The following is a 10,690-nucleotide window of genomic DNA, read 5'->3' on the forward strand; positions in this document are numbered from 1 at the left end:
AGATCCTAAAGTAAATATATTTCCAGAAAGAATTACTACAGTCCCTTCCCTTTTTATACCTTTTTAGTGTAGTTGCCACATTGAGAATTAAGGAAAATATTCTAACTTTTTTGCTCTTGGAAAAATAATTTTTTATAGTTATACTAAAGTAAATGTATTGCTTTTTAAACACAGAAAACAAAATAGAATGGGTTTTCCTTAGTGAATGATGAGCTTCCATTTCTTACAAGCTAGGTTTTTTTGTGTTTTTGTATGTGTGATTTTTTGGTTTTTGTTTTGTTTTGTTTTGTTTTTTGTAGCCCAGGAATAAGTATTATAACATTGGCAGTTGGGCTACAAGTTTAGAATTTATACATTTAGAAAATTCCAAAGTGTTGCAATTTCCAAAAGTAAAGTTGGAATACTTTCTACACTGCCTTCATATTTACCAAATGTACACATAAGGGATAAATTTAGCCTGCCAATTTTGTTAGTGCCTATATATCAGCAGATTCACCAGACAATAAAAAAGAGGACAATTGATTCACAAACCATTACCTCTCATTTCTGGTTCCACTTTGCTTCGAGATGGCAAAACATAGAACTACACAGCGTTAGGTTTGGAGTTGCAGTTATCTTCAGCACACTTAAATTTCTTTTGGTTTAAATAATCTTTATTTACAAAATACTATACTAAGAACTATAATTCCATTAAACTTCAATTTGAGAAAAGTGTAATCACTTAAGTAACAGCAGTTACTTAAACTGAAAATGAGATCAGTCTAAATTACTTTTGAATAGAGCAAAAATATTGTCAGGTTTCTTGCTGTGGTTCTGGATGTTCAGTAGCAGGCTCCCTTGAAGGCAGAATCAACCCTGAAGGGAACTCGCTTCTACCTTCAGAATGTGAGGGTGAGGTAAAAATCCAGGTCTTGGGTGAAGGTAAGGAGGAAAACCCCTCGGTGGATAGATGTTTCTCATTGCAAATGGAGCATGTGGTGGACCTGGGAAATCCGTTGGTGGATAGTAACCTCCAGAAGCTCCAAACATGGTTCCTGGAGGAGGTGGGGGGAAAGGAGGTCCTCTTCTCATGAACGGGCCCCTTGTATTCACTGGAAACAATGGACCTCTGATTGGAGCTAGAGGTGGAGGCACAAAGCCGGTGCCAGTTGCTTCATTTTCAGCAGGGAGAGACCAATCAGGCATATTTAAATCACCAAGATCATCTTTGGCATCATTTCTACTGGATTCCATTTCTGAAGGCATTGACCCATCCATTTTATCCAAAGAAGGCATATTAAAACTTCTGAGTTCTGCTGGCCCAGACAGTCTATCAGAATTAGAATAAAATCTGTCTTCCCTTTGTGGAGGAAGACCTGAATCAGGATATGATTGTTCTGGTGGAGGAAACATCATCCTTCGTTCCTGATCCCACGGAGATGACAGGGGCCCAGTATCAGAAGGAGCCCTGTGAGGATCAGTTAATGTATCACAGCTTGGTTCTCCTCTTTCATTGGTAATCTGATGGTCCAGAGGATTCCCTGGGCCTCTTGGGCCTCTTCTTCCTCTCCCCGGAAGCACAGGTGAGAGTCTGAGTGAATCCTCCAACAAAGTTTGAGGAGAGAGAAAAGCTCTCGTTTTAGATGAAGGCCGACCCAATGGTGAGGGACCATATGGGGAATGCTCTCTGTCAAATGCTGTATTTGAAACATCAGGTGCAGAACGATCTTTTTCTAAAAGTGCAAATTTAAACCCTGTTTCAGTTAATTTTTGTCTGTTGTTAGCATTTTCTTTCCTTAAATCATTGAGTTTTCTTTCAGCAGTCCGAGCTGCCAGCCAATTAACATGTCCTTTTTTCTCGTAGGAAATAACCTGCCTTTGATAAAAATTAATAGTTCTCTCCAATTCTACTTCACGATCTTTGGCTAGCTTTCTATAGGTCTCCAGCCCTTCAATGGTATGGCTGATCTTTTTTTCCACTTTAGAAAGTTTCTCTTCTTCCTGTATCTGGTAATTTTCCTCTACTGTCAATTTCTTGTGGAGTTTCATTTCATTTTCTTGATATAATTCAGTCATTATTTTAAGTTTCCGTTGAAGTTTCTGATTCTCACTTTCAAAACACATATTTTCTGACTGCAAAGATGCTTGTTGAGTCTGAAGATTTTTAATATGCTCTGTAAGCTCGTCCTTTGTTTTGTCAACTTCAGATAACTGAATAATAATGTGGTTTCTTTCTCCTTCTAAGGTTTGTAAAGAAACATTTAACTTAGCAGCATGAATCAGTTTCTTCAAAGCTCCTTTTGGAGGATCATCTAAGTAAGCACCATTTTCCGGTTCACCGTTCACTTCTAATTCCAAGTTATCATCATCCGTTATGTCCTCTCCAAGCACAGCAGCCCAATCTTTCATCTTCAGCAAGCATCCAGTCAGAGTCTTGATGTGATTTTCTTTATCATTTAGAACTTGTTCTGCGTGTACTTTGGAGTCTTCGAGTGTTACTTTCTGTTTATTAAGCTCACTCACTTGTTCCTTCCATACTTCAGCTTCTTGCAAAAGCTGCCTCTGGCTTTCGTGAAGTTGAGAATTTTCACTCAAAGCATCTTTTATTGCTATCTCCCATCGTTCTTCATTCATTTGAAAAATCTTGAAAATGATTTTGGCTTCAGCTATTTGTGATTTGAGAGATTTTGACTCATCTTGTACAGATTGTATCGTTTTTGAAATATCCGCCATCAATTCATCTTGTTGAGAATGTTTAGTTTTCTCTTCTTTGAACTCTTTTTCTAGACAGAGGATTTCATCCTCAAGTTCAGAATTGAACCTGTTCAGCTTTTCACAGGTTGCCTCCAAACTTCGTGCTTCTGCTGCCGCCTTCTCAAAGCTGACATCCTCTAAAGATGACTCTACTTCATAGTCTTCGTATTCTTTTTGAATAAGGCTTAATTTTTCAAGTAGTTTACATTTTTCTTCAATTAGTCCAGAAAGCGTTGCAGCAAGTATTTCTTCTCTTCCCACATAAAGCCGACTCCTAACCAATCTAAAACTTCTCCACAGAAAAAGGAGAACGGCAAAAAATCCAACAACAGCTGCACATACCACCAATTCCCATGGAAAATCATAAGGATTCGCATCTGGTCTCCTACTTTCAGGTAGTGCTGCCACAACCCTGCCTAGCTCCCCCAGGACCAATCCCAAATAGGGCTTAGGGGTAGCGCCGGGCTCCTCCATAGCGCCAAACTGCTCTGGGATCACTGCAGTAACACCCGCCACAACAAAGGGTGGAGAACACGCAGCCTTGGGTCTGGAATCCGAATCCGCAGGCGGCAACCAACCGGAGTGGACCACTGCGGAGCTGGCTGCGGGGGCCGCTGGGGAACGCGGGCACCCCATAGGCCTCACAGACCCATGCTGCGGCCCCCCATTCCCCCCACCCCCGGGCCACCTTGTTACACTTTACATCCTGAGGCAGCGCAGGTCCGAGCCCGACCCGCCTTAGTTCTGGCAATTTTCACATCACATATTTTGAAGCTCTGTTTTTTGGTGAGTACACTTTTAAAATTGCTGTCTTCTTCACAGATTAAACCTTTGATCATTACATAATCTCTCTGTTTCTGGTAATTTTCTTTGCTTTATCTGATATACATACAAGCACTCTTGCTTTCCTTGCATTAATGTTTGTGTAATATATCTTTTTTCATCGTTTTAATCTGGCCTGCCCTGGATTGATAAATTTCAAGTGAGTTTCTTGTACACAGCATACAAGAAACATATACGAAAGGGTCATACTTTTAAATACACTCTTCTATTATCTGTCTCTTGATAGACCATTCATAATTAAACTAATTATGGATAATTTAGTGCATAAGCCTGACTTTTTTTTCTGTATCAATTTTTGTTTCTCTGCTTGTTTTTCTTTTCTTTTTCTTTTTTTAAAAAATATACTTTAACTTCTGGGGTACATGTGCACAACATGCAGATTTGTTACATATGTATACATGTGCCATGTTGGTGTGCTGCACCCATTAACTCATCATTTACATTAGGTGTATCTCCTAATGCTATTCCTCCCCCTCCCGACTCCCCACAATAGGCCCCGATGTGTGATGTTCCCCTTCCTGTGTCCAAGTGATCTCATTGTTCAATTCCCACCTATGAGTGAGAACATGCAGTGTTTGGTTTTTTGTTCTTGTGATAGTTTGCTGAGAATGATGGTTTCCAGCTGCATCTGTGTCCCTACAAAGGACACAAACTCATCCTTTTTTATGGCTACATAGTATTCCATGGTGTGTATGTGCCACATTTTCTTAATCCAGTCTGTCCTTGAAGGACATTTCGGTTGATTCCAAGTCTTTGCTATTGTGAATAGTGCCGCAATAATTATACGTGTGCATGTGTCTTTATAGCAGTATGATTTATAATCCTTTGGGTATATACCCAGTAATGGGATGGCTGGGTCAAATGGTATTTCTAGTTCTAGATCCTTGAGGTATCGCCACACTGTTTTCCACAATGGTTGAACTAGTTTACAGTCTCACCAACAGTGTATAAGTGTTCCAATTTCTCCACATCATCTCCAGCACCTGTTGTTTCCTGACTTTTTAATAATCGCCATTTTAACTGGTGTGAGATGGTATCTCATTGTGGTTTTGATTTGCATTTCTCTGATGGCGAGTGATGATGAGCATTTTTTCATGTGTCTGTTGGCTGTATAAATGTCTTCTTTTGAGAGGTGTCTGTTCATATCCTTTGCCCACTTTTTGATGGGGATGTTTGTTTTTTTCTTGTAAATTTGTTTGCGTTCTTTGTGGGTTCTGGATATTAGCCCTTTGTCAGATGAGAAGATTGCAAAAATTTTCTCCCATTCTGTAGGTTGCCTGTTCACTCTGATGGTAGCTTCTTTTGCTGTGCAGAAGCTCTTTAGTTTAATTAGATCCCATTTGTCAATTTTGGCTTTTGTTGCCGTTGCTTTTGGTGCTTTAGACATGAAGTTCTTGCCCATGCCTGTATCCTGAATGGTATTAGCTAAGTTTTCTTCTAGGGTTTTTCTGGTTTTAGGTCTAACATTTAAGTCTCTAATCCATCTTGAATTAATTTTCATATCAGGAGTAAGAAAAGGACCCAGTTTCAGCTTTCTACTTATGGCTAGTCAATTTTCCCAACACGGTTTATTAAATAGGGAATCCTTTCCCCATTTCTTGTTTTTGTCAGGTTTGTCAAAGATCAGATGGCTGTAGATGTGTGGTATTATTTCTGAGGTCTCTGTTCTATTCCATTGGTCTATATCTCTGTTTTGGTACCAGTACCATGCTGTTTTGGTTACTGTAGCCTTGTAGTATACTTTGAAGTCAGGTAGCATGATGCCTCCAGCTTTGTTGTTTTGGCTTAGGATTGTCTTGGCAATGCGGGGTCTTTTTTGATTCCATATGAACTTTAAAGCAGTGTTTTCCAACTCTGTGAAGAAAGTCATTGGTAGCTTAATGGGGATGGCATTGAATCTATGAATTACCTTGTGCAGTATGGTCATTTTCATGATATTGATTCTGCCTATTCATGAGCATGGTATGTTCTTCTATTTGTTTGTGTCCTCTTTTATTTCATTGAGCAGTGGTTTGTAGTTCTCCTTGAAGAGGTCCTTCACATCCCTTGTAAGGTAGATTCCTAGGTATTTTATTCTCTTTGAAACAATTGTGAATGGGAGTTCATTCATGATTTGGCTCTCTGTTTGTCTGTTATTGGTGTATAAGAATGCATGTGATTTTTGCACATTGATTTTGTATCCTGAGACTTTGCTGAAGTTGCTTATCAGCTTAAGGAGATTTTTGGCTGAGACGATGGGGTTTTCTAAATAGATGATCATGGCATCTGCAGACAGGGACAATTTGACTTCTTCTTTTCCTAATTGAATACCCTTTCTTTCTTTCTCTTGCCTAATTTCTCTAACCAGAACTTCCAACACTATGTTGAATAGGAGTGGTGAGAGAGGGCATCCCTGTCTTGTGCCCGTTTTCAAAGGGAATGCTTCCAGTTTTTGCCCATTCAGTATGATACTGGCTGTGGGTTTTTCATACGTAGCTCTTATTATTTTGAGATACGTTTCATCAATACAGAATTTACTGAGAGTTTTTAGCATGAAGGGCTGTTGAATTTTGTCAAAGGCCTTTGCTGCATCTATTGAGATAATCATGTGGTTTTTGTCTTTGTTTCTGTTTATATGCTGGATTATGTTTACTGATTTGCGTATGTTGAACCAGCCTTGCATCCCAGGGATGAAGCCCACTTGATCCTGGTGGATAAGCTTTTTGAAGTACTGCTGGATTCAGTTTGCCAGTATTTTATTGTGGATTTTTGCATCGATGTTCATCAGGGATATTGGTCTGAAATTCTCTTTTTTTGTTGTGTCCCTGCCAGGCTTTGGTATCAGGATGATGTTGGCCTCATAAAATGAGTTAAGGAGGATTCCCTCTTTTTCTATTGATTGGAATAGTTTCAGAAGGAATGGTACCAGCTCCTCTTTGTACCTCTGGTAGAATTTGGCTGCGAATCCGTCTGGTCCTGGACTTTTTTTGGTTGGTAGACTACTCATTATTGCCTCAATTTCAGAGCCTACTATTTGTCTTTTCAGGGATTCAACTTCTTCCTGGTTTAGTCTTGGGAGAATATATGTGTCCAGGAATTTATCCATTTCTTCTAGGTTTTCTAGATTATTTGCATAGAGGTGTTTATAGTATTCTCTGATGGTAGTTTGTATTTCCGTGGGGTCAGTGGTGATATCCCTTTTATCATTTTTTATTTGATCTATTTGATTCTTCTTTCTTTCTTTCTTTATTAGTCTTGCTAACTGTCTATCAATTTTGTTGATCTTTTCAAAAAACAAGCTCCTGGATTCATTGATTTTTTGGAGGGTTTTTTGTGTCTCTCTCTCCTTCAGTTCTGCTCTGATCGTAGTTATATCTTGCCTTCTGCTAGCTTTTGAATGTGTTTGCTCTTGCTTCTCTAGTTCTTTTAATTGTGATGTTAGTGTGTCAGGTTTAGATCTTTCTTGCTTTCTCTTGTGGGCATTTAGTGCTATAAATTTCCCTCTACACACTGCTTTGAATGTGTCCCAGATTCTGGTATGTTGTATCTTTGTTCTCTTTGGTTTCAAAAAACATCTTTATTTCTGCCTTCATTTCATTATGTATGACATGAAAGAGATTTCATAAACATAATCCAGCATATAAACAGAACCAAAGACTGAAACCACATGATTATCTCAATAGATGCAGCAAAGGCCTTTGACAAAATTCAACAGCTCTTCATGCTAAAAACTCTCAATAAATTCTGTATTGATGGAACATCTCTCAAAATAATAATTTTGAGAAAATGAAATACTTTGAATAACGTATTCTTTCAGGAGCAGGTTGTTCAGTTTCCATGTAGTTGAGCGGTTTTGATTGAGTTTCTTAGTCCTGAGTTCTAGTTTGATTGCACTGTGGTCTGAGAGACAGTTTGTTAAAAGTTCTGTTTTACATTTGATGAGGAGTGCTTTACTTCCAACTATGTGGTCAATTTTGGAATAAGTGCGATGTGGTGCTGAGAAGAATGTATATTCTGTTGATTTGGGGTTGAGAGTTCTGTAGATGTCTATTAGGTCCACTTGGTGCAGAGTTGAGTTCAATTCCTGGATATCCTTTTTAACTTTCTGTCTCGTTGATCTGTCTAATGTTGACAGGGGGGTGTTGAAGTCTCCCATTATTATTGTGTGGGAGTCTAAGTCTCTTTGTAAGTCTCTAAGGACTTGCTTTATGAATCTGGGTGCTCCTGTATTGGGAGCATATATATTTAAGATAGTTAGCTCTTATTGTTGAACTGATCCCTTTACCATAGAAGTGACTGAATATTCAATCCTGTGCTAGAAGTCCCCCCTTTGCTCTCCAGGTCTAGGCTCCACATTTCTTCCTCCCTCCTCTGTGCTCTAGGAGCCTAAACCTAAGCAACTATAGCACAGGCTCCCTAGCCTTCTGGCTTCTAGTTATACTCTGCCAGTGGGGGACACCAGCAGGAGACCAGAGGCAGGAACACAGTGTAGCAAGGTATTCATTTCTCTGGATGGTTACCTGCCAGTTTTCCACACAGCTCCCTTCTGGCCTCTGCCTCTGTACAGCTTCCCTCTTTCTGGCTCCTGGTAACTCTACTCTGCCCCAGTCTCTTTAGGCCAGTGGCAGTCCCAGCACCCACACTCTCAATGGCCCTTAGGGAAGACACTAGACTTTGCTGTGCTCCCTAAACCTTGCCCACATCTTTCAAAATAGTGCTTTTATTCATTTCTACTTAAAGTGTCCACGTTGAGTAGAGCCACCTGTTTCCTGACTGAACCCTGACTGACAGTTCCTATAGACAGCCAGCCTATTCTGGAATAATAATAGCAAAAATAATGGAGAGAGAAACTGATGTTGCTGCATTCTATGTATTTCAAAATAGTAAACAAAATAAAAATGGTCCCTGGCCTCATGGAGCTTGTGGCCTAATAATCATCTCTTCAATCACATCCAGAGGTTTGTATTTGTTTCTCTGTTTTCAGAATCGGGTTTTTTAATTGTATTTTTAACTGACAAACAGTAATTGTATATATTTATGGGGCACAATGTGATGTTTTGATACATGTGACATTATGAAATGAGCAAATCAGGCTAATTAGCATATTTATCACTTCAAATATGTACCATTTGTGGGGAGAACATTTAAACTTCCAGGCTCAAGGAGACAAATACCTTATGATCTGACTTACATGTGGAATAAAAAAAAATCAAGCTCAAGAAGCAGAGGGTATGCCAGAGGCTTTGGAGGTGGGGTGAACAGGGAAGGAGAGATATTGGTCAACAGGCACAAAGTTTCAGTTAGATAGGAGGAATAAGTTCTGGTGCTCTAATGCACAGCAGTGACTATAGTTAATTACAACAGTGTATTGTCTATTTCAGCATAGCTAAAAGAACCAGTTTTTAAATGCTGTTAGTAAGATCAAATGTGAAAGAAAGATCTGTTTAAACTCCAGACAAATCATCTAAGACTTAGGAGAAGAAAAGGAGAGGGTTAATTATCACCTACAGCTTGTGGGATTATATACTACAAGCGGTAATAGTCAACTCACTACTCAATAGGGAGAAAATTTTTTAAAAAAGACTAAAACCAACATAGAAAATTGTGTGTAGGTTCATAATAAGTCAGGCAGGTATAGTTGAACATAAGAATAATAACTAAAAGTTATTGAGCTCTAAGTCCCAGGCTCTTACCTGTTTGATTATACTTGATCCTTGCAAAACACTCTTAAACCTCACAAAGTATTACTTATGTTTTAAACATGGGGAAATTGAGGCACAGAGAAATGGAGACCCCTGCTCAAGCAGTCAGGGGGTGTGGAATCTGAGTATAAGCTTGGGACCCATCCTCTTAAACATGACTCTAAATTAAGTAAGGATAAAGGAAAACATTGTATTACCTAATTGGTAGCATCAGGCACTAACACATTCTAAAGTATTTGGTCATCTAATCCAAAAACAGTTTAGGGTGCTTAAAAGGGTTTTAACCAAACCAATCATACACCAAAGATCTTTATTCATTGGAGCCAAAGGCAGAAAGTAAGTTCCCATTTTTATTTATTCATCATTTCACTCTGCCCTTGGATTCAAAAAAGTCCATGCCACTTCCTGATGGAAAAGCCCAAGTTACATTTGGGAATTATAATTTCTCTTTTTCTGATTCTACTTACTGGCAGGGTAAAACACAAAGGAAAAAAAAAATGTTCCTGCATTTGCCTTCTTAAATACTTTCTCTTGTTTATAAACCTAACAATCATCTATCAGCAATGCTGTTTCTACCCTGCCAGAACAAGGCCTCAGAAAACCATTTCCTCTGGAGCAATTCCAGAAGGACTCAGTGACCATTCAACACCTTTTACACTCATGGACTGTGTGGGTTTCTTGCTCTCAGTCCCGGTAGGATTTGCACATTTTGTTTTCACTCCCATCACTCATGGACAGAAGCAAAATTATGCTATTTACCTATTTCTACTTGTGTAGACCTCACATTTTGTTTCACCTTAGTGGCAGTGAGGGGGAAGTTTTGTTAACATTTAGCAAGTCTGGGCTGACTATTGTGCACAACAGCTATTGCCCAATTGCAGTTTATGAAGAGTCTAGAACCTTTTTTTTTTTTCTTTTTATGCTACCAAGTGATTAATGACAAAAAAAATTGGCAAAGAAATTGCAGTCTGCAAGTTATAACCAATATGAGTTGATGAAATCCAGATGTGAAAATCTCCCTCCACCATCCCATGCCCTCCACAGTATAGGTGTATGACCTCGGTGAAGGCAGGGCTGGTAATTGCATTTATTTAGAGACATATAGGCTCTGCTTCCCCCACAACCCCCACCTTCTTTTCCCACTTTGAAGGAAAGAGTGATTTGAAATGTATTTTTACACTTACTAAAACGGATGTGGAAATAAAACTTTAATTACTGGAAAAACTATTAAGAAGAAGTATATTTTATTCTTCCAGAGCCACGAGGTTTTCAGGACAAAATTGTCTTAGACCACTTCAGTTGCCACAACCCCAGGAATCAATGGAAACCTCATAGACTGGGCAGTCTCTGCCTTACCCTCACAGTGATCACTGAGATGGAAGGATGGAATGTTCTAAGACATGGCTCATCTGTCTTGCAATTTAAACCTAATT

General features: G+C 39.0%; 1 pseudogene; it reads right to left on the reverse strand.

The window, feature by feature from the left end:
* Positions 1-635: 635 nt before the first annotated feature.
* LOC101011607 lies at positions 636-3,266 on the reverse strand (annotated as a pseudogene).
* Positions 3,267-10,690: the final 7,424 nt, after the last annotated feature.

This window comes from Papio anubis, chromosome 12, assembly GCF_008728515.1.
Source record: "Papio anubis isolate 15944 chromosome 12, Panubis1.0, whole genome shotgun sequence".
NCBI lineage: Eukaryota > Metazoa > Chordata > Mammalia > Primates > Cercopithecidae > Papio > Papio anubis.